The sequence below is a fragment of the Mirounga angustirostris genome, unplaced genomic scaffold (genome assembly GCF_029215605.1).
Source record: "Mirounga angustirostris isolate CCGP_5_RB_7025 unplaced genomic scaffold, mMirAng1.0.hap1 SCAF_2, whole genome shotgun sequence".
NCBI classification, from domain to species: domain Eukaryota; kingdom Metazoa; phylum Chordata; class Mammalia; order Carnivora; family Phocidae; genus Mirounga; species Mirounga angustirostris.
The window spans coordinates 45,369,512-45,396,171 of NW_026991710.1; the positions used below are offsets into that span (position 1 = coordinate 45,369,512).

Genomic DNA, 26,660 nt, shown 5'->3' on the forward strand with positions numbered 1-26,660 from the left:
GTCGCCTCATTTTGGGCTCTGCTCCATGGGGAGCCTGCTTCTCCCTTTCCCTCTGCCCCTCCCCCTGCCTGTGCTCTCTCTCTCTGCCAAATAAACAAAATCTTTTTAAAAAATCATAATCCTTTTTGGAGAATGAGTTTTTTGTTTGTTTTGTTTTTGTCATAAAGTCCTTTCCCCAAGGATTAGGGTAAAAAACCCCCACATATACAGAGTCCTCATGGATGGGTATTTATTTATTGCTCAATCCCAAGGAGATGACTGCAGAGATGACTATTCTTAACATGCTCTTTGTACCTACTATCTTAGAATCTTTTATGTTACTTCATCATGACAGAATAAAGAATCAGAACTTATATCACCCCAGTATCTCTAAAACAGAAGCCCCAACTGTGGCATTTGTAATCTTAAACAGCCCTTAAGAGGTCCCCCTTAAGAGTCTTGTATTTACACTTTAATAGTGAGGGAAATTAACCTACCATATCCAACAACATGGATGAGCCTTGAGGACATTATGCTAAGTGAAATAAGCCAGTCACAGGGCAAATACTGCATGATTTTATGTACATCAGGAGCCAAACTCACAGAGGCAGAAAGTAGAATGGTGTTACCAGGGGCTGGGGGGAAGGGGAATTGGGGAATATAGAATTTCAGTTACACAACATGAAATTTCTCAAGATTTGCTGCACAGCAATGTGCACATAGTTAACAATATTGTCTGTACACTTAAATTGTTAAGAGGGTAGATTTCATGTTATGTGTTTTCTTCCAAAAAAAAAAAAAAAGGAATAATGAGATTAAAATGACCTTATTCTAAGATTTATGGCAGTGATTCCTTTTTTTGCAACATTCCAGAACTTCTCCAGTATATAAGTGTCAGACTGTCTCAAAAACCCCTCAAAGTTAAACAAAAGTTTTACTTGTTTTTACGTTAACAGACACAAACATCGCTCTCTTCTTCTGAGAGGATTGGCAGGGTGGGAAAGGAGGAAGGATGTCATATAAACGAAGGCTAGGACGCTGCAATTCCAACAAGTTTGGGAATTACTGATCTGGAGATGTATTGAGGTTTCAAAATAAGTGGGCTTAAAAAAAATACCCGAGTGGGCGCCTGGGTGGCTCAGTTGGTTAAGCGACTGCCTTCGGCTCAGGTCATGATCCTGGAGTCCCGGGATCGAGTCCCGCATCGGGCTCCCTGCTCGGCGGGGGGTCTGCTTCTCCCTCTGACCCTCTTCCCTCTCGTGCTCTCTGTCTCTCATTCTCTCTCTCAAATAAATAAATAAAATCTTTAAAAAAAAAAAATTAAAAAAAAAAATACCCGAGCATTTGAAGAGCTAAACTTCAAATCAAAGGCCTGAGGTCACCAGTTCACTACCTCATTCTCCCTGCATCAAAGACTTGTAGACACAATACCCAAGAGAACAGGGAAACAGGCCCAGTGAAGGCTCAGATAAGCAACAAGCTAAGGCTCAGATAAGAGGAGCCTGGTAAGACAGCGATAATGGCAGAGAAAAGTAAAGATGGAAATACTTCCTGTTATTCACACATAATTGCGGTAAGAAATGAAGAACATACAGATTTTTTTCACCTGGTTTTCCACAGGAAGAAGGAAAGAAAATGTTTAAAGGAACGAAATGGCATATTTAGGATTGAATTTTCACAGTGCAAATACCAGGAATGGGATTAAAGGCAGGCATGGAGGGAAGTGAAAGGAAACTTCATGTCTTCGAAGGACAAGGAGAAAGGGACAAATTATGTTTACACTGACAACATCGGTTAATGCTCTCAAAATTGACTGACAGCGCAGTATGCTCTCTTCAGTCGTTCCTCAACATGCTACTTCTTTTTCCATTAAAAGCGAATTCCCTGAAGCTTTTCAGTTGCTACTCTGGGGTGTAGAACCCTTCTTAAGGACACAAGAGAAAAAAAAAGCCATGGCAGGAAGACTCTTTGGCCGAGACTAGAGAAATGTTCTGAGCCCCTTGCCCAGACATTAGGGCGGGTTCCGGGTAGGGGCCTGGATGATGGGCTGGATCCCCCGCGAGGCCTTCCTCCACTGTGCTCCCATGAGTCGGGATGAGGAGACCATGACACCCTCCCACCGCACTGTTTCAAGACAGAACTTGACCGTCAAGACACACTGGCTTGCCTGTGAGGGACACTCAAATTGATGTGGGAACCCAAATGCCCTTTTGTGCCCCTTGGCCATTTTGGGCTGGACGGAGCAGCAGAGAAAAATATAGAAAGCAAAAAAGCAGAGAGAAGTTGGGCAGGCACCACAGGTCGGGCTATCGTGGGAACTTCCAAACACCGAGATTCCTATCTCTCGAGGTTGTCTATGGCCCCTCCAACAAAACACAAATGCAAGTTCCTCCATCAGGAGACCTTCAGCACCGGAGTTCTCCTTAGATCTCCCATAGGAATCTTAGGTGAGTCTCTCTTTCTTCCAGAAATACTCCTTTCACATTTGACAGAAGTTTTCCCAGCTTTGTTTCCTCTATCCTACCCTCCTCTCCAACACCCCACCCAAAAATGTCTGATGGTCTTATTATATTAACCGAGATTCTGTTTATTTATACATTTCCATTATGGCTAACATCAAAAAAAAGCACATTTCCTGCTGAAAATCACATTTAACAAATCCCTTTGGGGACAGAAAAAAAGTGCAAGCCATTTAAAAAGATTAGTTTGTGGGAAGAAGTCAGTCCCAAATCACTCCTCTGCATTATGGTCTAGTTAAATGAGGTGGGTGCCCCAGGACACATTCATAATGATGGAAAGTTCTCAGTCTCTTACTGCAGGCCTAAACCTCTCTGAGACTGTAACTGTTCTCAAATCAAAACATGTGCATGTAAAACCAAAAGCTTAAATAAGAACACCTTTGTTTTCTCTTATGGATGTCGGAGACATCTCAACCCAGCCAACAATTTGGGGGGAGGGCTAATAAACAATGAACACCAGGGTCAGGGGAAGCCTTGGTGCATTTTCCTATTGGATTAAGTTGGATAAATCCTGAAAAATGACCAAATCAATCCTCTGGATCAAGGTTGAATGGAACAACACACACATTTCAATTTATTAAATAGTTTACTGAAATAAAACTGCTAGTTACAAAGGCCAATTTATCTGGAGATGGGCCGTCCCGGCATGTGTTCATCTTACAGTAGCTCCTATTTCTTCCACTCTGCACGCACTGGCTCACTGGGTTAACCAAGTCCCTCGGGCCCGTGTGCATATGGTGGTGGCCAAGTCGGGCTGAAGGAAGGATGTGCATCCATTCAGGCTGCAGCATGAGTGGATCATGGCCACAGGTGATGCCTGACAGTGCACAACCCTAGGTCCTACGGAAGGCATGGATTTTTGCCACATCTGGAGTGTGAAACACCAGCTGGAATGTACAAAGAGCGCCCCTCCGGTTCTGGCCTCCGGAAAGCCTCCCCTAGTCACACGGTACATCCCATGCCGTCACGGAGCACACGTGGGTCTCATCACATCAGCAGAGTTCTGCGAGCGTGGGGATGAGAGTCGGTCAGTAGGAGGCCTCTCTGGGACTCTCGCATCCAGCATCTCCTTCCTCCATCTGTGCTGACAAAGATTCGCTTCTGTGCACTGTAAACGTCTGGCACTCATCACTCAGGCTTATTAGACAAAGCAACCCCAGGTCCCCAACACACAGGGCAGGAAAGCCACCCTTTCTTCTTCCTGGTTGGTCGGGTGGGGGTCCTCTAAGGGCACACACTGGGGGGCCCAGCCCAAAGACCCAGTGCTCAGCCCAGCAGAGGGGGCTGGCCTCGGCTAGTATCCTAACAGGTCCGCACAGGAGCCACACCTGCATGGTGGCCCTCGTGGCAGGGTGGACATCAGGGTCATCAGGAAGGCAGGTCCTCAGGGGCTTTCAAAAGTTTGGGTTTGCTTAGGAGGGCTTGTCTTGACCAGCTGTTCTAGGTGGATTGGGAACGCTGGCTGGCGGGGAGGGAGGTGGTTGTAAGAATGTCCCAGAACTGCCCGAGATGACCAGGGTCTCTGGATCATGAGGATCAGACTAGGACAGGCACGGGCTTTTTTTGGGGTAGCCCCATACACCCCCATGAGTATGCAGTCACTGGCCAGGCTGTAAGCCAGCCCGGATACAACACCAAAGTCATCACCACCACCTCCAACTTCGCCCACCATCACTGCCCACTTGTGGAGAACTTTCCGAAGTTAAGTTAGTTATCTCAGCCAACGCAGAGCACAGTCCTGAGGAGTTGACTGGGACCCGAAGTGAGCACCAGTGCAGAGGTGAGTAACTTGCCTGAGGCCAGCGCTCCCACCGCCGCTCCCCTGCTGTGCGCAGCAGGGCTCCGAACTGCCTGACCTGCTCTCCTCTTTGGAAACTGCACCTCTCACCCAGAACACCACCATTTTATGGTTTGACTCCTGCTTTCTTCCTCCAACCCGCCTCTGAAGGTGTTTCAAGGTCAAAGTGAGCTGTAACTGGCATCTGGGGTCTGCTTCGCACTCAGGCAAGTACGAGAGCCCCACAGGCGTCACTCACTCCTCCCTCGCACTCTGTGGGATGCTCAAGTTTACTCTCCAGCCTTACTCTGGGGGCCTACATCACTCCTGCCAAAACTCTCCCTTCTTTCTCCTTTATCTCTGGAAGTGCTTTCTTAATACCCCATTTGCCTTCTGGCCTATTCTGAACATTCTAATAACCGAGTCCTCTTTTTAAAAAACACCTTTCTGGACATCTTGCTTCTTTCAAGCCTTTCATTTAAAAGAAAAAAGATACAGCTCCCCAGCAAAAAAAGTTACCAGCGCCCAAGTACCATTATGCTTCAGGAACTTCAATTGGTACTTCATTTGGTATCATCTGTGTTAAAACAATATAGCATTACCTACTTTGAATGCACCAAGAGACCTCAGGGTAGAGTTGTGTTTTGTGTGCGAGATATTCAATCTGGCTAGAACCCAACAAGAAACAGCCTCATGTGGGGCAATCCATGCCTACTGGACTCTTGACTGATCACATTTCAAAGCCTAGTGCTTTGCTAAAGGGCATCTGACTTTAAGAATAAGCAATCCTATTACTCAGAGCCTTCTCTGCACACCATAGCCTTGAAGGAATTTGATAGTTTGCAAATTCAAAGTTGAAAATTAAAAACCCCCGAATAAGACTTGAATCCATTTATTCATGGTAAAATGAATGTAGCTTTGAAAAGTCTATCCTCATTAGGATCAGTTCAGTGTAATCTGTGATCTGGTGTCAGGCTGTTTAACTAGCTTCTTGCTCACGACGGGAAAACCATTTTCCTAAAACAAACTCTGTCTTCAGCAGACTCAGGAGATGCCACAGAATACTATTAACTTAAGGACATTTCTTCTTCAATAATGTTTCATTGTTTTTCTTAATCACTGTTATTTTCATTTTGCCAGATTCAGAGCACCTCTTCCCCTACTCCCAAAATGCATTAAAATCCTGGCCCCTGCAGGAGTGATCAAAGCTTCCTTGTTCACAGAGGAATGTCCATTCCTACAAGCTTGGGGAGGTTTCCTAACTAATGAACTAGAACACTGTCAGATGTCTGGTTGCCAAGTAATATATTAAAGTGCTTTTCTAATGAGATTTCTGCAAGGTAACTATAAAACCATAAAAAGCACACTAAGCTTCAGTGAAGCAAAAACATTAAAAAAAAAAACAACCCTAACAACAAATGCCTTTAAAGGAAAGAGTTCAACGCAGCAACTAAAAAGCAACAGAGAATTTGACACACAGAAAAATAAAGTCCAATTTTCAATCTGAGAGAAAGGGTGGGCATAAAGCAAAGCAGCGTAGTAGTTAGATCATAAAGGAGCCACCTGAGTACCTGGATATCTGTATCTTTAAATCTCTCCCTTTCCTGCATCCTGGTCTATTTGTAATACAGATCTCTGATAAACATAGCTACAGATGTCCCCTAGCAAAAAAAGAAGGGAACATTTTTTCATTGTTTGAACTTATGCCTGAGAATTTAGGAATAGTCTATAAAAATTTTGAATGCCAGGTGCCTGGGTGGCTCAGTCAGTTGAGCGTCTGACTCGTGATTTCAGCTCAGGTCATGATCTCAGGGTCGTGAGATCGAGCCCTATGTTGGGCTCCGCGCTCAGCGGGGAGTCTGCTTCTCTCCCTTTCCCTCTCCCTCTGCCCCTCCCCCTGCCTGTGTGCTCTCTAAAATAAATAAATCTTAAGAAAACATCTTGAATGCCAAGGATCTCTTTGTTAGAAGCAATACAATGAAGAATTCTCATTTGAAATACAAACAATAGCAATGATACCAAGACTATTATGGATCACCCTGAAAGAGTTTGGGAAAGCTCTTTCCTCGGCTCCTGCTTGCCACTCTGCCTTATTTAACCCTGGAGTCCACCATGACATCAGTGAGGCTCCGAGGCTAGAGGCCAGCCCTCTTGGTCTGCATTCGTGTGAGCCTATGGTTCTCCTGTGTTCTGCACTGATCCTTGCAGTCCTGCAGCCCAGGGTCCCATCTAAGAGGTTAAGAATGGAACAGACCCGGGCGCCTGGGTTGCTCAGTTGGTTAAGCGACTGCCTTCGGCTCAGGTCATGATCCTGGAGTCCCTGGATCGAGTCCCGCATCGGGCTCCCTGCTCGGCGGGGAGTCTGCTTCTCCCTCTGGCCCTCCTCCCTCTCATGCTCTCTGTCTCTCATTCTCTCTCTCACAAATAAATAAAATCTTAAAAAAAAAAAAAAAAAAAAAAGAATGGAACAGACCCATCAAAGAATGAATGGTGTGGGGTCTGAAAAGCAACATAGAAGGTGATGTGGGTGTTTAAAGAAGACGACTGGAATGGGGAAGCACCTGTTACTGATCTTCTAACATCTGAAGGAATGACATATCAGGAAATGAGAAGTCTTGATTTTAATTACCCCAGAAGAAAACACTAAGATCAAAGTCACATTACATGTTTAAGGTCAAGGTTAACAAAGTGCCAGCACTTAAACATGTCCAACAATAAACAGACTTGCTTAAAATGCAGTCCTGTAGATATGAGCAAAGGCTAAGAGTTATTAGGGATGGATTCTTCATTTTATTCAGTTTCAACCAAATCCAATCAAATGATAGATTGATTCCAAAGGATATTTTTAAATTACTTATTATCATTTTATTTATTTATTTAAAAGATTTATTTGAGAGAGAGACAGAGAGAGAGAGTGCGTGCGTTTCAGCTCAGGTCATCATCTCAGGGTAATGGGATTGAGCCCCGCGTGGGCTCCATGCTCAGCCCAGAGTCTGCTTGAGATTCTTTCCCTCTCTGTTTCCTTCCCCCTTTGCTCCTCCCCCTGCTCACACACTCTCTCAAATAATAAATAAATCAAATCTTAAAAAAAATTAAAATGGAATAGGATTTGTTTTCCTGGTTAAGGAGGAGGCTGGACTAAATGACTTTTATAGTTCCTTGCATCCACCATACTCTGTTACCCTATTCCACATGACTTTCCCTGCCCTTCCACTCACTCCTGCCCCCCACCTCCCCACCAACGGCCGTAACAAAACAACAGCAAGCCCTATTCATTGACTGCTCACTATGGACAGATATGTAACTAATTTAACCCTCTCAACAACCCTGTGAGGTTGGGGCTGTCTCCCATTTTACAGAAAACTGAGGCAAATAAAGGTTCAATAGTTTGCCCAAAGTCACAAGGCTCATAAGTAGGTGTGCTGGGATTCAAAATGAAGTAATTTGGTTCTAGAACCCAGGCTCCCAACCACCATCCCGTATTATCTTATAGGTGACCTAAAAGTCTGCCTCGACAAATCAGCGAACAGAAATGCAAGCAAAGTACTTGTTGCGGTGGATGGAAAAGTGGTTAAATGTCCAGGGTTTGCTTTCAATTTCCTTTTCTCAGTCTTCAACGATTCCTCTAGCTCTAAATTCCAGAGCTTCATTTGTGATAATCAATTTCTTTCCCTCTCTTTCCACAAAACACCCTTACCCTTGATGGGTCAGTGATATAAATATGAACTTCCCATTTACCTGCGGGTTTAGGGCTTTAAAAAAAAAAAAAAATTGGCTCGGTCACGTTCCCTTGATCCCTGCTTGTAATACAGACTGGGTACATGGAAGGCTGGCTAATCCTGAGCTTACCAAGGCCTGAGCACAGTCAGGCATTTCAGAAATGCACTTGGATGATGACTAGGAGGTTTCTCTAATAATGGAAAGTTCCCAACAGAACTGTTAGAGCTCAAGAGCACCAGCTCCAACACCCACCCCCGCCAGCCTGGGAGGGGCCACCTGGGCAGATTCTACTCCCAGCCGCAGGGTCACCCACCTCCCGGCTGGACACAATGCCTCCTGCTAGAGTTGCTCATTTCCTCTTGTCCCTCATGTCGTTCTCCAGTCCCAACGATCGATGCCTTCTATTTAGGGTGAGAAAAATGACCTTGCTGCCCATGCCAAGTGAGAATCACTCATTCATCCCATCTACAAGGGAGCACACAGCTCCTTGGCTCAACTCAGAGTATTCCTATTTGCTGTCGTCTTGCTAAATACCATCACTTCTTCAAGCAAGGTATTACATTGTCTTGTAATTTCCTTTTTTCTGAAAACAGAAAACAAATTGCAGGTGACTCACTGCATCCTGTGTTGCTAAAATTTACATCCCAGTGTAATACATTAGTAAAAGCCCTTTTTCTCCCCCACCTTTCAACACTGCTCGATGAGATGCAAATAAAACCATTTCAGTTTTCCAGTTGAATAGCCATGAAAAAGAGAGAGAGGGAGAGAGAGCGGCTCCTTGCTTATCTCTGTGTTACACATTAACATGGTCCTCCTTTGCAGAGGTTCTTCAAGGTAAGCACACTCTAAAAAGTCAAATAATTGACAAAATAATTACCCTGGCACTCCAAGGTCAATGCAAATACTGGGATGTGACCTTCAGCTGAATGCTGTACTAAAGCTTCAGTCTTCGGGAATGTAATAGAAAGTGAAATGCAAACGGAAAGGAATTTCCCAATTTCTCCACAAAGATGTGATTGAAAAAAATAAGTGAGCTCAAGGGAAAGCAAGTTAGCAAGTCAAGTTCGATAAAGAATCTTCACAGGCATTCCTGTCCAGCAATCTCTCCCCAACCTTGACGTCTAACAGTGCTTTGCCCTGTCACTCTTGTGCTGTTGGTCTCATTAATAATAAGAATAAAAATAAAAATTGCCACCAGCCTTAAGGCTACCACGAATTCTGTCCCTACCACCATTTACTGAGCTTACAGGCCAGGTAACGTGCAGGCTCTTCCTCTTATTTCAGGTAATTCTCATAAAAATCCAATGAAGGGCTTATGCTTTTTAGCCCCATTTCACAGATGAGAAATCAAAGGCTCTGGGAGGTTAAATGACTTACACAAAGTCGCAGAGCTTATCAGTAGCAGGGCCAAGATTTCAGGGTAGGTTTAACTCCACAACTTTCATCCTAATCATGACTCTCAGTTTTCGGAGTCACGGCCTACTGGCATGATGGCCCTTTCCATCCTTACAGAGCTTATTGTAGGTTTTGGCGGACACGTGAATGAATGCATGAATGAATGAATGACTACATAAATGAATAAACCAACAAACAAGTGAACGTGCTTTCTAAAAAGAAAGTACTCTCAGAAAAGCAAGAAATGTCTGAAACTGAGTATGGGAATACTTAGGATTTCCAAATGAAATAATTTCTTCACCCCCTTAAAATTCAAAGGAGAGGAACTGATATGACTGCATGCTATCTCTATGGGTCCTGAGTGCTCCTGGCTGTGGGGGTAATGGGTAAAATAATGGCAGCAGACATATTCAGAAGAATACTGACTTCAGATACATGAAGGGTTTTACTAAAGCTAACAATGCTTTTTCTTCCAATACTGAACTTCCCTCCTCCCCATTTAGAGGGAGTCGGCTGAATAACATTATTTTTCTTACTTTTTATTTAGAATCAAGCAGAAGGGGGTGCCTGGGTGGCTCAGTCGTTAAGCATCTGCCTTCGGCTCAGGTCATGATCCCAGGGTCCTGGAATCAAGCCTCACATCCGGCTCCCTGCTCAGCGGGAAGCCTGCTTCTCCCTCTCCCACTCCCCCTGCTTGTGTTCCCTCTCTCGCTGTGTCTCTTTCTGTCTAAATTAAAAAATTTAGAATCAATCAGAGAAAGTACCATTCTTATCCACACCCCCTTCCCCAACACACACCATCCAGGAAACAGGAGGAAATAAACCAAAGAGCCCAGGAGGAGAAAGTGCTCAAAGACATTAGCTGGCTCAGCACTACCGACAGAAGTGCTTTGCGTCCAGAACTAGGCTGCCTTCCTTTCCCCTGCCCACCAAATAATGGTGTTGGCTCTCTCCTCCCTGTCCTGGACCAGTGTTCCCAGAGTTCCCTGGGTGGGCAGAGGATGCCGAGAGGTGCCATCTGGTCCACTTCACCTTTCCCTGAAGTCAACACCCATTTCCTCTACAGAGCTTCCCCCTTTTGTCAGCATAGGAAGTGAGGGTCCCAACCAGGGAACTTCAAGTGTGCCTTGAGTGGACACCTTTGGGAGCATTCCCAGACTCAGGGTGGGAACCAGGGAAACTGGACTCAATGTCCAGCTTATTTTTAAACCTGCCTGGTAATCACTTTGGAATTGGCTGGTCTTCATAGATCCCATCCCCCTTCTCTTTTGGCTGGCACCCAGTTATGGCTTCTAACCAGGAAAGCCTGTGAGGGAATTAAAAATGGCTGCTGCTAAAATGCCTAAGAATCATGAAAAGAGGAAGCTGATGTTTAGATTTATTCCCCTCTGCCCCCACCCCCTCACACCATAAAATGCATAGTTTCCCTTCAGAAAAGAAAACATTCTTAACCTCTGTTTAAATGTTTATCAGAAGTTGTCTGGACGTGCAGAGTCTCTGAAGTCACATTCTTTATTAGTCACATCCTTCTTGGTGTGACCGTCCTATCAGGCCAGGAGGAATGCTTGGCCCTTGTGCAGGAACCACTTGGTGCTGGAAGCATCCACTACCACCCACAGGTTTTCACTTAGCCCAAACATAAGCAGATGCTGAGCCAAGAACCTCAGCTTCCTAATGGCAGTAGGGCTTCAGTTTTGAATAGATATAGGGGGAAAAAAAATCCTCTTGGTTCCTAATCCTGTGAGGCTTTGACTTTAAAATAAAACCTCAGCATGGGGCCTGAACTGGAGAGGGAAAAGCAGAGGTTCTAGGTCCTCATCCCCAAATGAGTGGTGATTCAGAGTTTCATCCTTGCTCTGAAACACTCCTAGTTTGGCGCAGGATGGCAAATCCCAACGTTGAGAGATTAGTTTCTGCTTCAAAAGGTCTTAAGTAGTCTGCACCTAAGCGACCTTGTCTCAGTGGGCGAAAGGCACCGAGCGTAGAACCAAGTGGGTGATGCTGGTGTGTGTTGGAGAGAAAGGCAGGACGAGGGCAGCATGAGTGCACTCGGCCGGCAGGGGGGATGAGTGGGGTTTGGTACCAGTTCTCCCACAGGCAGGTTCCACAGGCTACTTGGTCCTCAGTTTTTTCGCCTCTGAGATGGGAAGGTTGAAGCAATCCTCCAGGATGTCCTTTAGAGGCCCAGAATAATTTCTGATTTTTTGTTTCTCATCATTGAAATGGAGAAAACAGGTGTAAGCTTCAGTCCAAAGGATGGCACTCACAGTAAGAAAGACCTTCCTGAGAGTGAAACTGAGTTTGCGAAGGATACTGTGAAATTTTCCATTCTAGACCAGTGCGGATAGCAAACTGTGACTGGCGAGAACTCTCCTATTACTGGTGTTTTGGGAGCAGTCATGTCCGAAATCTAGACTGGGATGATATGGGGAAGAGGGCAGGGGATGGTTAATGGTGAACTGAAGTATTACCTGATAATCATTCTACATCTATGAGCCTCTACTTTAAATCTATTAATTTGCTTTGTACCTAAAGGAAGGGAGGGAAAATACCTCAGAATTTTAGTGACTTTTATTACGTTACACGGGGAATACCAATGCTGTAATGATACAATATTTTAAAAAATATTTTGTTGGTATTTAAAAAAACACACAAGTACCTAATCATCAAATCCATATATGATAAAAAATTTCAACAAAGTGGCTATACAGAGAATGTACTTCAACATAATAAGGGCCATGCACAACAAACCCACAGCTAAGATCGTGCTCAACAGTGAAAAGCTAAAAGTTTTTCCTCTAAGATGAGGAACAAGACAAAGATACCCAGTCTTGCCACTTTTATTCAACATAGTATTGGAAGTTCTAGTTAGAGCAATTAAGCAAGAAAAAGAAATAAAAATACATCCAAATTGGAAAGGAAGAAGTAAAACTGCCATTATTTGCAGATAACATGAAATTATATATTGAAAACCCTAACAACTCAGTCAAAAAGTGTTAAACTAATCAACAAATTCAGTAAATCTGCAAGACACAAAATCAGTACAAAAAAATCTGTATGTTTCTATACACTAATAACAAACTATCAGAGAAATTAAGAAAACAATCCCATTTAAAATTGCATCAAAAAGAATAAAATACCTAGGAATAAACTTAACCAAGGAGGTGAAAAACCTGTACAAGGAAAACTATAAGACACTGATGAAAGAAACTGAAGACACACACACAAAAAAATTGGAAAGATATTCCAAGCTCATGGATTGGAAGAATTAATATTGTTAAAATGTCTATAACTACCCAAAGCAATCTACAGATTCAATGCAATCCCTACTGCAATGGCATTTTTCACAGAAAATAAAAACCTAAAATTTGTATGGAAACATAAAAGACCCCAAATAGTCAAAGCGATCTTGAGAAAGAACAAAGCTGGAGGCAACAAGCTCCCTGATTTCAAACTATATTACAAAACAGTATGGTACTGGCATAAAAATGTCAGACACATAGATCAACAGAACAGAATACTGAGCCCAGAAATAAACCCATGTATATGTTTATGACAAAGGTACCAAGAATACACAATGGGAAAAGGATAGTCTCTTCAATAAATGGTGCTGGGAAAACCAGACCACTATCTTACACCACCCAGAAAATTCAACTTAAAATGGATTAAAGACTCAAATGTAAGACCCTGAAACCACAAAACTCCTAGAATAAAACACAGATGATAAGCTCCTTGACATTGGTCTTGGCAATGATTTTTTGGATTTGATACCAAAAGCAAAGGCAATAAAAGCAAAAATAAACAAATGGGACTATATCAAACTAAAAAGCTACTGCACAGCAATCATCAAAAGAACGAAAAGGCAACCTACCAAATGGCAGAAAATATTTGCAAATCACATCTGGTAAGAGGTTAATATTCAAAATCTATAAAGAACTCTTACAACTCAATAGCAAAGAAACAATCTAATTAAAAAAATGGACAGAGGGGCGCCTGGGTGGCTCAGTCGTTAAGCGTCTGCCTTCGGCTCAGGTCATGATCCCAGGGTCCTGGGATCGAGCCCCACATCGGGCTCCCTGCTCGGTGGGAAGCCTGCTTCTCCCTCTCCCACTCCCCCTGCTTGTGTTCCCTCTCTCGCTGTGTCTCTCTCTGTCAAATAAATAAATAAAATCTTAAAAAATAAATAAATAAATAAATAATAAAAATAAATAAAAATAAATAAAAAAATGGACAGAGAATCTGCATAGGCATTTTTGCAAAAACGACAAACAGATGGCCAACGACACAGGTACATGAAGAGGTACTGAACATTATCAATCATCAGGGAAATGCAAATCAAAACTACAATGAGATATCCTATCTGACCAGTCTGGATGGCTATTATCAAAAAGACAAGGGGCACCTGGGTGGCTCAGTCAGTTGAACATCCAACTCTTGATTTTGGCTCAGGTCATGATCTTGGGGTTGTGAGATCGAGCTCCGTGTGGGCTCTTTTCGCAGTGGGGAGCATGCTTGGGATTCTCTCTCTCTCTCTCCCTCTGCTCCTCCCCACCCCCTCAAAAAAAAAAAAAAAAAGACAAGACATAAATGTTGGTGAAGATATGGAGAAAAGGGAACTCTTGCACACTACTGGTGGGAATTTAAATTGGTGCAGCCACTATGGAAAACAGTATGGAGTTTCCTCAAAAAATTAAAAATACAACTCCCTATGATCCAGTAATTCCACTTCTGGGTATTTATGTGAAGGAAACTGAAACACTAACTCGAAAAGATATATACACCTCCAAGTTTACTGCAGCATTATATACAATAGCCATGACATGGAAGCAACCTTAGTGCCCACTGATGGATGAATGGATAAAGAGTATGTGGCATATAACAATGGAATATTACTTAGCCATAAGAAGGAAGGAAATCTTGCCATTTGCTACAATAGCGATGGACCTTGAGGGCATTCTGCAAAGTGAAATAAGTCAGACAAAAAAGGGCAAATATCTCATTTATATGTGAAACTAAAACAAAAAAAAATGCAACAGAGAACAGACTGGTGGTTGCCAGAGGGGGGGTAGGTGGTGGGTGAAATGGGTGAAGAAGGTAAAAAAGTATAAATTTCCAGTTAGAAAATAAGTCAGAGGGATGTAACGTACAGCATGGTGACTACAGTTAATAATACCGTATTATATATTTGAAAACTGTTGAGCGTAGATCTTATTAAAAGTTCTCATCACAAGAAAAACACTATGTGCGGTGATGGATGTTAAGTAGACTTATTACAGTCTGTTTCACAATATATATATATAAAAAACCAATCATGTTGCACACAGGAAACTAATATAATGTCATAATGCCACCCAGGTGCCCCTTGTCTCAAATGATAAGAGTAATAAGAAAAAAGTCTCACTATGTAATACTATTAAACTATTATAAAAAACTATCAGGGTTGGAAGGAATCTTAGAGACATCTAGTCCAATCCTCAAAACCAGATACAAAAGGCTTCTCTCTAACAGCTTATGGCTCTCTGCCTGAATATTTCTAGAGACCCTCACCCAAGGTTCTCGAGTCCAGTGTTGAGTCACTGCTGTGGCAAAGTTCTTCCTTAGATGAGCTAAAATCAGCCTTCCTGCAACTTTCACCACTGATTACAGTTCCACCTTCCAAAACATCATGAAGTTAAAAGGTTTTCCCATATGATATTAAAAAACAAAAAAACTACATGCTCATTGTAAGAATTCAAACATTATCAAGTATAATGTATAAAGAGGCAGTAAATCGTCTAATCTCACAGTAATGCTAAGCCTCCACTAACCTATTTAGTTGTTTATACATCCATATATTTTTCTTTTTTTTTTTTTTTAAAGATTTTTTATTTATTTATTTGACAGAGAGAGACATAGCGAGAGCAGGAACACAAGCACGGGGAGTGGGAGAGGGAGAAGCAGGCTTCCCGCTGAGCAGGGAGCCTGATGTGGGGCTCGATCCCAGGACCCTGGGATCATGACCTGAGCCGAAGGCAGACGCTTAACGACTGAGCCACCCAGGCGCCCCTGGTGTAGAGATTATTTTAAAAATATTTTTTAAAAAATCCAAATTCCCTTTAGATTTTAAGGTATTCTATATAGAATACCTTCTATTTTGTGTGCCATTAAAATAAATTAACCAAAAAATTAACGATGGAGAATACTTTATTGACAGTTAATTTTGCTTAGAATTGTTTAACTATATATCATTACTTTTGTCTTAATTATCAACCAACTCAAAAGCTGGATTATGAAGGTTTCCACTTATAAAAAATTTAAGTATGCTGTTTATCACATCTACTCTAAAAAAATCACTGAATTGTATGTAATTCTTAAAATACTAGCATATTCTGGATTCACAGAATTACTCAAATTCCAGTATTAAAAAAAAACCCTTTTAGCCAGAAATTATGTACTTTTTGTAAAAATAATTAAGAAAAATATGGACATGGGGTGGTATGCAATGAATCCAATATTATAACATAGTTGAACACTGAGGATAAATCATATTTATGTATAATGTTATAATTCTGAAATATGTTAGTTTATTTATTTTTTTTAAAAGACTTTTTTATTTATTTGACAGAGAAAGACACAGCGAGAGAGGGAACACAAACGGGGAGTGGGAGAGGGAGAAGCAGACTCCCCGCCGAGCAGGGAGCCCGATGCGGAACTCGATCCCGGGACTCCAGGATCATGACCTGAGCCGAAGGCAGTCGCTTAACCAACTGAGCCACCCAGGCGCCCTGAAATATGTTAGTTTAAAAAATTTCCAAGATTTATTTAAGGTACAAACACTTCTACCTCTTCCATGAAGCCTTCCTAATTGAAAGTGATGGCTTTTTTTCTGGACTCTGATAGTGATTCTTGTTTACACCACTCATAGGGCACCACTCACAAAATAGATCGCAAGTAAACCTAAATTGCCTCCATTAGTCAGTGGTTAAACTATTTCCCCCTGGCATAAAGAGCTGCTGTCAGAGGTCTGATAATTTATTTTTTCTCCCTTATAAGTCACTTTCTCTTTTTACTCAGCTCTCTAAAGGATTTCTTTCTTTTACAGTCCAGTAATGTTTCTAGAATGACTTGCTGTCTACCATTCTACAACAATATTCTGTCTGCTCTTCCAAAATGTGGTTTTAATATTTTTGTATTTCAGGAAAGTTTTCTAGAATATAGCCTTAAGTGTTTATTCTGTTCTGCTTCAGTTTTCTTCTTCAGCGACTTCTATTATCTGTATGCTAGATCTGCTTTACATATTTTCCAATAGTTACTTTTATCTCTTCATTTCTTTTTTAAAAAAATGCCTCTTTTGGGGCACCTGGGTGGCTCAGTTGGTTAAGCGTCAGAGTCTTGATTTCGGCTAAGGTTGTGATCTGAGGATTGTGAGACCAGAATTCCATGTCGATGAAGGCTGCTTAAGATTCTCTCTCTCCTTCTGTCTCTGCCCCTCCGCCTCAAAAAAATTCCATCTTTTGACCTTTCTATTTCTTTCAAGGAATTATTTGTTGTTTATTTGCTACTGGGTTTCTTTTGGGTTTTGCCTCTAATTCTGAAGTAATTGCTTATTTGTAATTAGAACTATTCACCTCATTTTTGAGTTCTTCTAAGTCTAATTTCTATTGTTATTTCATATCTTTTAATTTGTTTAAAACATGTCTCTGAGCTCATTTTGAATAGCAGGTTATAGTTTTATCTGTTTTGAGCACATGCCTTTGGGGATGGTTTCATTATCTGCAGGGATGTTACTCTCTCTTCTGTCCTTATAGGAGATTTCTTTCTAATATGGCATCAACCTTAATCTTTTCCATGCTTATTTTCATGTAAAATTGGTTTTCCTGAACTTTTAGAAGGAGGTATTCCAAGATACCTTTTTCTAACTTCTCAAGAACCCCATTTTGTGCTATTTTCATTTAGTGTTAAAAATATGGTGACTGGCTTTGTGTGACTTCCTTGCTGTTTCCCTCCCCAGCAATTTTTTTTTAACTGGAAGAATTTTATTTTTATGTAATTGGTGCTGAGTTACTTTGTAGGTGAACTGCTTGACAAGAGATCCAGGTACTTCTTGAGACTTATTCTACTTACACAATAAAATTATATCATAGGCTTAAATGATGATGATCTTTATACTAATTACAGTGTAAGAAACTTAAAGACAGAAATCGTACCTTATTCATTTATATCCCACCACAATTCACAGATGACTTTCATCTATTAGGTAGTCAATAATACTTAACACTACGCAGTAGAGCATGTACCTATTTTATCCAAGAGAATTAAGGGTATTTTGAAAAGAGGCTCACACACAACTGCAAAAGTCCCCCCTTGAAGACTCATTTTGCATGTGATAACATGTCTACCAAATGCAATTAACAGGAGGATTCCCCCAGACTGAGTGTGATCACAATATCTGAAGCTACAACACAATTGGGCATGAGAGCAAATTGTTGCAAATAACTGTTGATCATATACCCAACGGGTAGGTCCCTTCTTCCTTAATGGCAAACCAGACTGCATTTGGGTCTTCAGGCTCTCATGTGCTAAGAGATGGTTCATTCTCAAGAGGTGGATTATGACTGGGCGTCAGCCCATCATGATGTCTCATTCTCCTTGACAGTCACTGGTTCAGGCCTGGGGGTGGGACTCAATTCTGGCCGACGAGACCTACAGATAAATCTACTGGAGCACTTCTTAGAAAAGTTTTCTCTCATGATGATAATGTGGAATGCAGGAGAAGACATGACTGTTTTCTTTGTCTCTGGCTGTTGCTGAGCAGTCCTGCAATCATAAGGAGCTAACTCCCTCCGCCCTTTTATCTGGCCTCCTCTTTCCTTCATCTCTGTTGTCTCTTTCCTGCCCAATTCTGATCCTACTCCTAGAAGTTTCTCCTTAGTGAGGGACCCTTGGAAGGGTCTGGGCTGGTCAGTTTTGAGAGCTCATGGGGTCCAGACTGCTCCAGCTCCTTGGACCCTTCTGGGGGTCCCTTGCACTCACCCACAAATGGACTTGGTGGACCACACTTGCCAGTAAGTGCCCACTGGTTGTGTTGGGATTTGCCTATAATCAGGTCCATCACCTCATGACTTTCCTCTGCTTCCTCACAAAAGCTGTCGACATCATGCAGACCTTGCGGCATAAGTAGTTTAACACACTTGCTTCTGGGGATTCTTTTTAGGGGATAGCTTGTCACCTCTGTGTGGTAAATGTTGTCCATGGGGTTTTGGCCTTGGTATCTAGTGGCTAATATTAAAAAATTAAAATTTACCATCTTAACTATTTTTAAGTGTATAGTTCAATAGTGTTGAGTAGATTGCGGTCCAATCTCCAGAACTTTTTCCATCTTTCAAAAATAAAACTTACTACCCATTAAACAACTCCCATTCCTCCCTTCCCCAACCTCTGGCAACCACCCTTGTATGGCTCTGTTTTTATGAGGAGATTGAATTCAAGGGACCAACAAAGTCTGCTGCCACAGCCCCATTACTAAACTAGAACTCCTAGACTCTGGAGTCTGTTTTATGCCCACAGCACCAAGATAGCACCTAACACAGAGAAAACACATATTTAACCACTGAATGAGTCATTCTTAATTCCTGCATCTTCTGGCAGGGTGACGGGATGCATTCTTGTACTCATTAAAGTGATTGATGGTTAACATAAAAGTTGCCATCGTTACCTGGACTAATACCTTTCCAGGTCAATATGCAACATGAGCTTCTGGAAAGATCACTGCCAACTCTTGATTACTGGACTAATGAAGGTCAGGAGAGGAACGGACTATCTCAAATTGATGCTGATTTTAAAAGTACTTTATATTTTCTTGTGTATGAATTTGTTGCGGCAGATTTCCTTACTAATTATGCTTGGTTCAGGCTAGCACTATAACATTAGTAGTCCCTGGGCACTACTTGCCGGTAGTGATTTGAAGGGAAGGAGGTGGGCAATCTATTAAAAAGTAAACATTTGCCACAGATGTACACAAGATAGTTAACTAAGTGGGCATATTTGAGAGCTGTTGCTATAACAATTGGTAAAACCACAAGGAATAAAATCTTGCGTTTGCATCAAGCTTTATCATTACAAAGGGCTTTCAATCCCACTACCTTGCTTATTTCCCTACCTTTATTTTTTTAAAGATTTATTTATTTGAGAGAGCATGAACAGGAGGGGCAGAGGAAGAGGGAGAGAGAACCTCCAGCTGACTCCACACTCAGCCTGGACCCCGAGGTGGGCTTGATCTCACAACACTGAGATCACAACCTGAGCCCAAACCAAGAGTTGGATGCTTAACTGACTGCGCCACCCAGGCATCCCAACCCTACACCTTTTTAAGACAGGCCCTGCTAACTCCACTTTACAGGTAAGGAAATGGAGGGGCCCGGGACACTAAGTAATGTGCCCATACAACACATTTAGTCAATGTATAATCTGGACTCTCTTCTAAGCTTAGTGTTTTTTACAACACTATTGTTACACCTGAAGAGCATGGGGACACACACTACTCACATCCCATGTTGGAAGAAGGCAGGGTATAAATTATACATATATAAAAACAGAGAGGTTCTGGACTAGTTTGGGCAAGAATAACCCTAATTTTCTCCCCACAATCCCTAAAACCACTCCTAACACTCAGTTTCTGCCTCCATCCTCAATCACCACATCTCTAGGAAAAGGGAAGAACAAGGATAAAAGTACCAAGGTATGACATTTGTGGGCTGTTCCAGAAGCATCAGCACTACCACCAATGATGAGGGCAGCGAGCAGACCGTGCGTCCCTACTGTGCGCCAGGCACCTCATCTCACCAGCCCGGCTGGGTAGGCAGTATGGTCACCATCTTACAGAGAGCTTCTCTGAACCTCCGTTGTGTCAAGTAACTTGCCCAAATCATGCATTTAGTAACTAGAGGAGCAGGGACTTGAACTCCATGCTCTCTAAACAAACACCTCTGTAATATGTAGGATTTAAATAAGCATAAAACCACAACAATTAGGAATTCATCACACCTAGACCTGGGGATGAACTGAAGTTTGATTTTCTAAATTGCATAAAGTATGCTTGTTTCCTAAGCATTTTCATAGCACATATCTGCATACAATTAAAACAAAGCTTTTCTTGTTGTTTACCTTCGAAGTATCCCTTTCCACGTAATAAAAGCAAATTAGGCAGGAATCCTCAAATCTGCTAGCCATTCCTTCTGTAAAGTAAACCATTCTAAGAGCGAAATGTCATTTCTTTCATAATGGTCTCTGTTAAAAGATCTTTGGCACCTTTTCGATAGAACCTCTTCCCACTAAATTTAGGAATGACATATTTTGCTATAAATAAGCTTGTCTCATTTTTTTCCAGACATGATCTATTTTTATCATCTGGTTTTCAAAAGCGACTAGTTACTGTTCAGTGAAGTCTGATGGGGTCTGTGGACTCCAAAACACTAAACTTCCAGTCATCCTTTGAATTCGCCTTAACACCTGTTTGGGGATTCTTGCATTTTGGGATTCTTTTTAGGGGATAGCTTGTCACCTCTGTGTGGTAAATGTTGTCCATGGGGGTTTTGGCTTTGTTATCTAGTGGCTAATATTAAAAAATTAAAATTTACCAGGCGCCTGGGTGGCTCAGTTGGTTAAGCGACTGCCTTCAGCTCAGGTCATGATCCTGGAGTCCCTGGATCGAGTCCCGCATCGGGCTCCCTGCTCAGCGAGGAGCCTGCTTCTCCCTCTGACCATCCCCACTCTCATGTGCTCTCTCTCATTCTCTCTCAAATAAATAAATATAATCTTTAAAAAAAATTAAAATTTACCATAAATTTTACCATCTTAACTATTTTTAAGTGTATAGGGCTCTGGCAGACACAGAGGGTTGACTCTGCCCCAATCTCCACCCTCCTTCTTCTCAGTCTTTCCTGCTGCTAGGGTGGCCAACTGACCCATTTTTGGCCAATGAGATTAGATAGGCACTTGCTGAGAGGAGAGCTTCTGGGAAACTTTTGCTTACCTAATAAAACAGGACATACAACTGGCATTGCTCTTTTCCCTGTTCCTGCTCACCACCCTGAATTAAGACTCAATGGCCAGAGGCACAGCAGCCTTCTTGAAGCTATTAAATACGAAGACGAAAGCCAACAAAAGGCAAAGGATGATAGAACAGAAAGAACCTGGGTCTTCAGCGGCAGTTAAACCCACACCAGGACTCCTTGTTGTGCAAGCAAACAAACCCCCTGTTGGATGAGCCACTGTAGTCAGGTTTTCTGCCACTTGCAGCTGAATGCATTCCTCACTGAGACGCTAGCTGTTGCCCTCTTTTGGTGATTGTTCTGGTCCCCCCCCCCAATCCAACCATCCCCTTATATGTTGAAGGAACTGGTACAGAATAGCATATTCTCATCAGGCACAGACTTACATAACCTAAAAGTATTTACAAACTAAAAAATAATACAAACTACATACAAAGTAAATTACATAACTGATTCAAAAAATTGCTGATCAATATTCCTTCACCTCTTTGCCTAAGAACTTCTTGAGTCTGAGATAAATGTCATACTAAACCTATTTCCTGCTTTCTTTGGCAGTGTTCAAAGTTAGGCCTTTTGGTTGTTATGATACAGCTGTTGGTTTCAAGGACTTCTGAGTGGGTCACATTCCCATTCCATAGAGATCACACACACACACACACACACACACACACACGATAAATCTCCCAGGACTCAATTTTATTCAAATTGGCTGAAAACTTAATTTGTTCTTCACAAAGTTCTTCTGCTTTTATTTTTAAAATTTTATTTTAGAGAAAGAGAGAGAGAGGGCGTGTGCGTGTGTGCACATGGCGGGGTGGGGGGGAAGGGCAGAGGGAGAGGGAGAGAAGCAGACTTCCCACTGAACATGGAGCCCAGCTCAGGGCTCGATCCCGTGACCCCGAGATCATGACCAGAGCCAAAATCAAGTCAGACGCTTAACCAACTCAGCCACCCAGGCGCCCCAAGTTCTTCTGCTTTTTAGTGATAATATTTAGAAAATACACGTGAAAGCAGTGATTTACCTAATTACCTTTTTAAACTTATTTTGCATTTCCCTCAGAAAATTGAATGACACACTGGTGATTGAGCAAAACTGACAATGCAGGCAGCGCGCCCAACTGGAAGTTGGACTACTTGTAATTAACCAAGTTAATCATGGGCACTTAGGGAATAATTTTATCACGCTGTACTAGGCAACGGCCACCGCCAAAACCTTGACTTCAGGTTATTTTAACTTACTAAAACAACAGCTTTAGATTTGCTGGATATTCTTCTTCAAAAAGACACATATGTTTTAACCAAAGAGCAACCAACACAAACACATGCATTTCCATGGTGATAATCAGAGTCACTGGAGGTTGTGGAAATGAGGCATCAGTACAAGAAATTGCAGTTTAGGAATGGAAACTGAAATCCACGAATTAGGAACAAGAATGAAGCATCTCTTGCGCTTAACTAGTCCTGAGACTCAACTTTCGCTTCCCGTGGCTTTCGCCCACGTACACACCTGCCCACGCAAAATCCTTGCTCCAGCTTCGAGCAATTCCCATTAATTAGGGCTCTGCTTGGGCACTTGAACACACTGAGCCTCGGCTGTCTCATTTATAATGTAAGGATAACACACCACAGGCATCCTGTGAGGATTATAAAGGTGACATACATATGTGCATATGTAAAAATTCTTATAAACTGTGCTATTCTCTGTTGATTTAAGATATTGGTCCTATTCCTAACTCCTGGTCAAATATGGGAAAAATTTCTGCTGGAAAAATCCCGTGCACTTCTCCATTTTTTAAGTCTATCCTCAGCACTCTTTAGTTACTACTGTATCTGCCTCACAGAGAGGACTATTATCGCTGAATTGCTGGAGGTGAAGGATTTGAGGAAAAAGGAAACGGGGCTTTGCCAATCTCTAAGGACCCGAGGAGAGCTGCAAGGACACGTGCAATAAAATGTAAGCAGATTCTTTTCCGGTTGTAATCAGTGGAAGAGGCCACAGGCTGCCCGAGAGCTGGAGTGTAACAGTACCTCTCACAGAAGTGAGATGAAACAAGTGGCCGAGCCCCGGGCTCACTATTATGCACGGAACTCATATTTAACGAGAAGCTGAGAATCAATAGTTTAACGAGATGCTGAGAATCGATAGTGTGTTTGTGGTCAAATAGAGTTATAAAGGCTCTTATTTATCTTCTGTGAAAAAACACTAAAGACAAAACCTCCAAAGTTCACGAAGTGTTGACCGTTTAGATCTCACGGAGGTGGCTGCCATTACAAGAGACATTTCAAGCTACTCTAGCAGAGAGGAACATGCTTTTAATGAAGCCTTTTTTTTTTTTTAAAGATTTTATTTGACAGAGAGAGACACAGCGAGAGAGGGAACACAGGCAGGGTGAGAGGGAGAAGCAGGCTTCCCGCTGAGCAGGGAGCCTGATGTGGGGCTCGATCCCAGGACCCTGTGATCATGACCTGAGCCAAAGGCAGACGCCTAACGACTGAGCTCCCAGGAGCCCCGCTTTTAATGAATCCTAATACAATGATGTATAAAGGCATACTCTCTCCAGCTCCCTATTATTTTGAAATGTATGATTGACCAAACTGGTCTTTAACAAAAGCAAGGCATTACAGCAAACTCCTGATGGAGGAGTTCTAGCTGATCTCGGTCTATTCCCAATGCCTGGCAAGCCTGGGAGCAAATTGGATGACGGGCTGAGCGCCTGGCTGTTCTCAGTCACTGCACATTTTATCAACGGGCACTGGGGTGAAGGTACTATTCTCATCGGTCTCTAGGCCACTGGAGAGGGACAGTCCCAGTATAATTCAAGTCTGAAGATAATTCAAAAGTAATTTTGACTGCATATTGGGATGCTTTGTTTGTGGTCTTTTGTTTTTTGGAGAAAGTATGTCTAATTGAGAAGAGGCTAATTTTTTTTTAAAGATTTTATTTGTTTATTTGAGAGAGAGAGTGTGTGAGTAGGGGGCAGAGGGAGAGGGAGAGGCAGGCTCCCTGCTGAGCGGGTGGCCTGATGCGGGGCAGCTGCATCCCAGGACTCTGGGACAGACGCTTAACCAACTGAGCCACCTAGGTGCCCCAAGAAGAGGCTAATTGTTAAAATGGAATCACCAATGTCAGTATGTATTAAAAATTTTTTTTGAAATGTCCATACCTTTGAATCAGTAACTCCTATGTGAGGGTCTAAAGACGTAATGCAGAAGAAGACCTTTATGTCCAAAGATGTGAATTTTAAGGTTATTTATGACAAAGGAAAACTGGAGTAAATTAGGATTCACTCAAATGATCATGTAGCATTATAAAATTTATGAAATATTTTAAACACATGGAGAATAGTTATAAATGAAAATAAGATAAAAAATATGAATAACACTATTTAAATAATTATATAATAAATGCCTAGAAAAACACTAGAATGAAATACAATAAAATATGAAATGAGTACAATACAAAAATTAACAATGATGGTCTTTGATTTCAATGAATTCTAAAGTTTCCATAACGTTTTTCTTCAGTAATGAAAACATTGAAAAAACTGAAAACAAAATTAAATGAGCTCACATTCCCAGAACACACAAACTGCATGCCAACTGAAATGAATTAACAAAGATAAGTAAAGTCTAGAATTTAAAACCCACTGTAGTTTGTCCAAAAAGCTAAACATCTGACAATGGGTCACTAACTGCAAAATAGTATCCTCATGATCTCAGTAGGTCATTTGCACCTATTTAAAATTTTGCTTTTATACATTTGTCAGGGGAACTAGGTACAACAAAGTGAATTTACTACATTTTTTTTCTTAGTGTTTACCAAGGTAAACATAATCTTTGAGATTCTTTTGGATCAATAGTCTATCCTCAGCTCAATTTTTTTTTTTAAAGATTTTATTTATTTATTTGACAGAGAGAGAGACAGCGAGAGCAGGAACACAAGCAGGGGGAGTGGGAGAGGGAGAAGCAGGCTTCCCGCGGAGCAGGGAGCCCGATGTGGGACTCGATCCTAGGACCCTGGGATCATGACCTGAGCCGAAGGCAGATGCTTAACAACTGAGCCACCCAGGCACCCTATCCTTAGCTCAATTCTGAGCAAGCAAACAAACAAAAAAAACGCATTTGTCTCCACTCTGGAATGTCACTTTGGGCAAAGTAATAACTAGTCATTTGTATACTACACACCTAGCCATAGTTACATTATTTATAAGCTCATGAAGTCTGTAATTAAATTATAATGTATTTATAGATGACAAATGTGAATGTACCTTTGTTCGTTTTTTTTCCTTTTAGTGGAAACTGCATTGAAAATATAGGCCTCTAATTATTAAAGAGTTGAGGGGTAGGTTGTGTGTATGTTCTTTGTTGCTACACATTTTTTTTTAAGATTTTATTTATTTATTTGAGAGAGAGAATGAGAGAGAGAGAGAGCACATGAGAGGGGGGAGGGTCAGAGGGAGAAGCAGACTCTCTGCCGAGCAGGGAGCCCGATGCGGGACTCGATCCAGGGACTCCAGGATCATGACCTGAGCCGGAGGCAGTCGCTCAACCAACTGAGCCACCCAGGCGCCCTGTTGCTACACATTTTTAATGACCTGACTTACGAGGGGCTCTTTTATGTTAGTCTAACTGCCTCTTCTGCCTTCCTCTATTTCAGAAACCATCAGACCACAAGTTTGCAGGCTCTTCAGAGAAGGGGCACGATCTTTCTCATCACTGCAAATTTCCTTATTACGGCACCTAGCACAGCATTTACAAAAAGGTACTTGACATGATTCATGGGAATTTTCTACTTTTAATGTCAGGTGATGATCCAGGTAACCTTCGTTTCCTGAGCGAAGTGATGGATGAATCCGGAGGAGCCAGAACAAAGCCTAAAATTGCTGAGTGTAAATCTAGACAGAGAGGAGAGGGCTGGTTTGGGGGAAGGTGAAGAGTGGTGCCTGCCAACCTGCTCTGTGTGAGGGAAGAGCCACACAGGAGACTCCAGCTGGTGGGAAGGCTGCAGAGAGAAATGGGAGGACCCTCCCGCTGTCCCTATAAAAACGCAGTAAAATCTATCCTTCTACCACCTGGGGAATGGGAACCCTGCTTGCAGATGAGTGCAGGGCAAAAATAGAAGTTTGTCACTGGGACAGCCGCCATAGGGATAAGACATGTGTTTGTTAAATTGGATCAAGAATCCCACAATTAGCTACTAAGTACCTGCTCTGTGCCCTGAACTTTCTAGCTTTGGGGCAC

The 26,660-nt window shown here is 42.1% G+C and overlaps 1 protein-coding gene across 1 annotated transcript in view; it reads right to left on the bottom strand.

Annotated features, from left to right (window-relative positions):
* The window catches only part of IGFBP7 (insulin like growth factor binding protein 7), a 70,188-nt gene that overhangs the window by 28,405 nt on the left and 15,123 nt on the right, over positions 1-26,660 (bottom strand). The gene's annotated exons all lie outside the window — the stretch shown is intronic.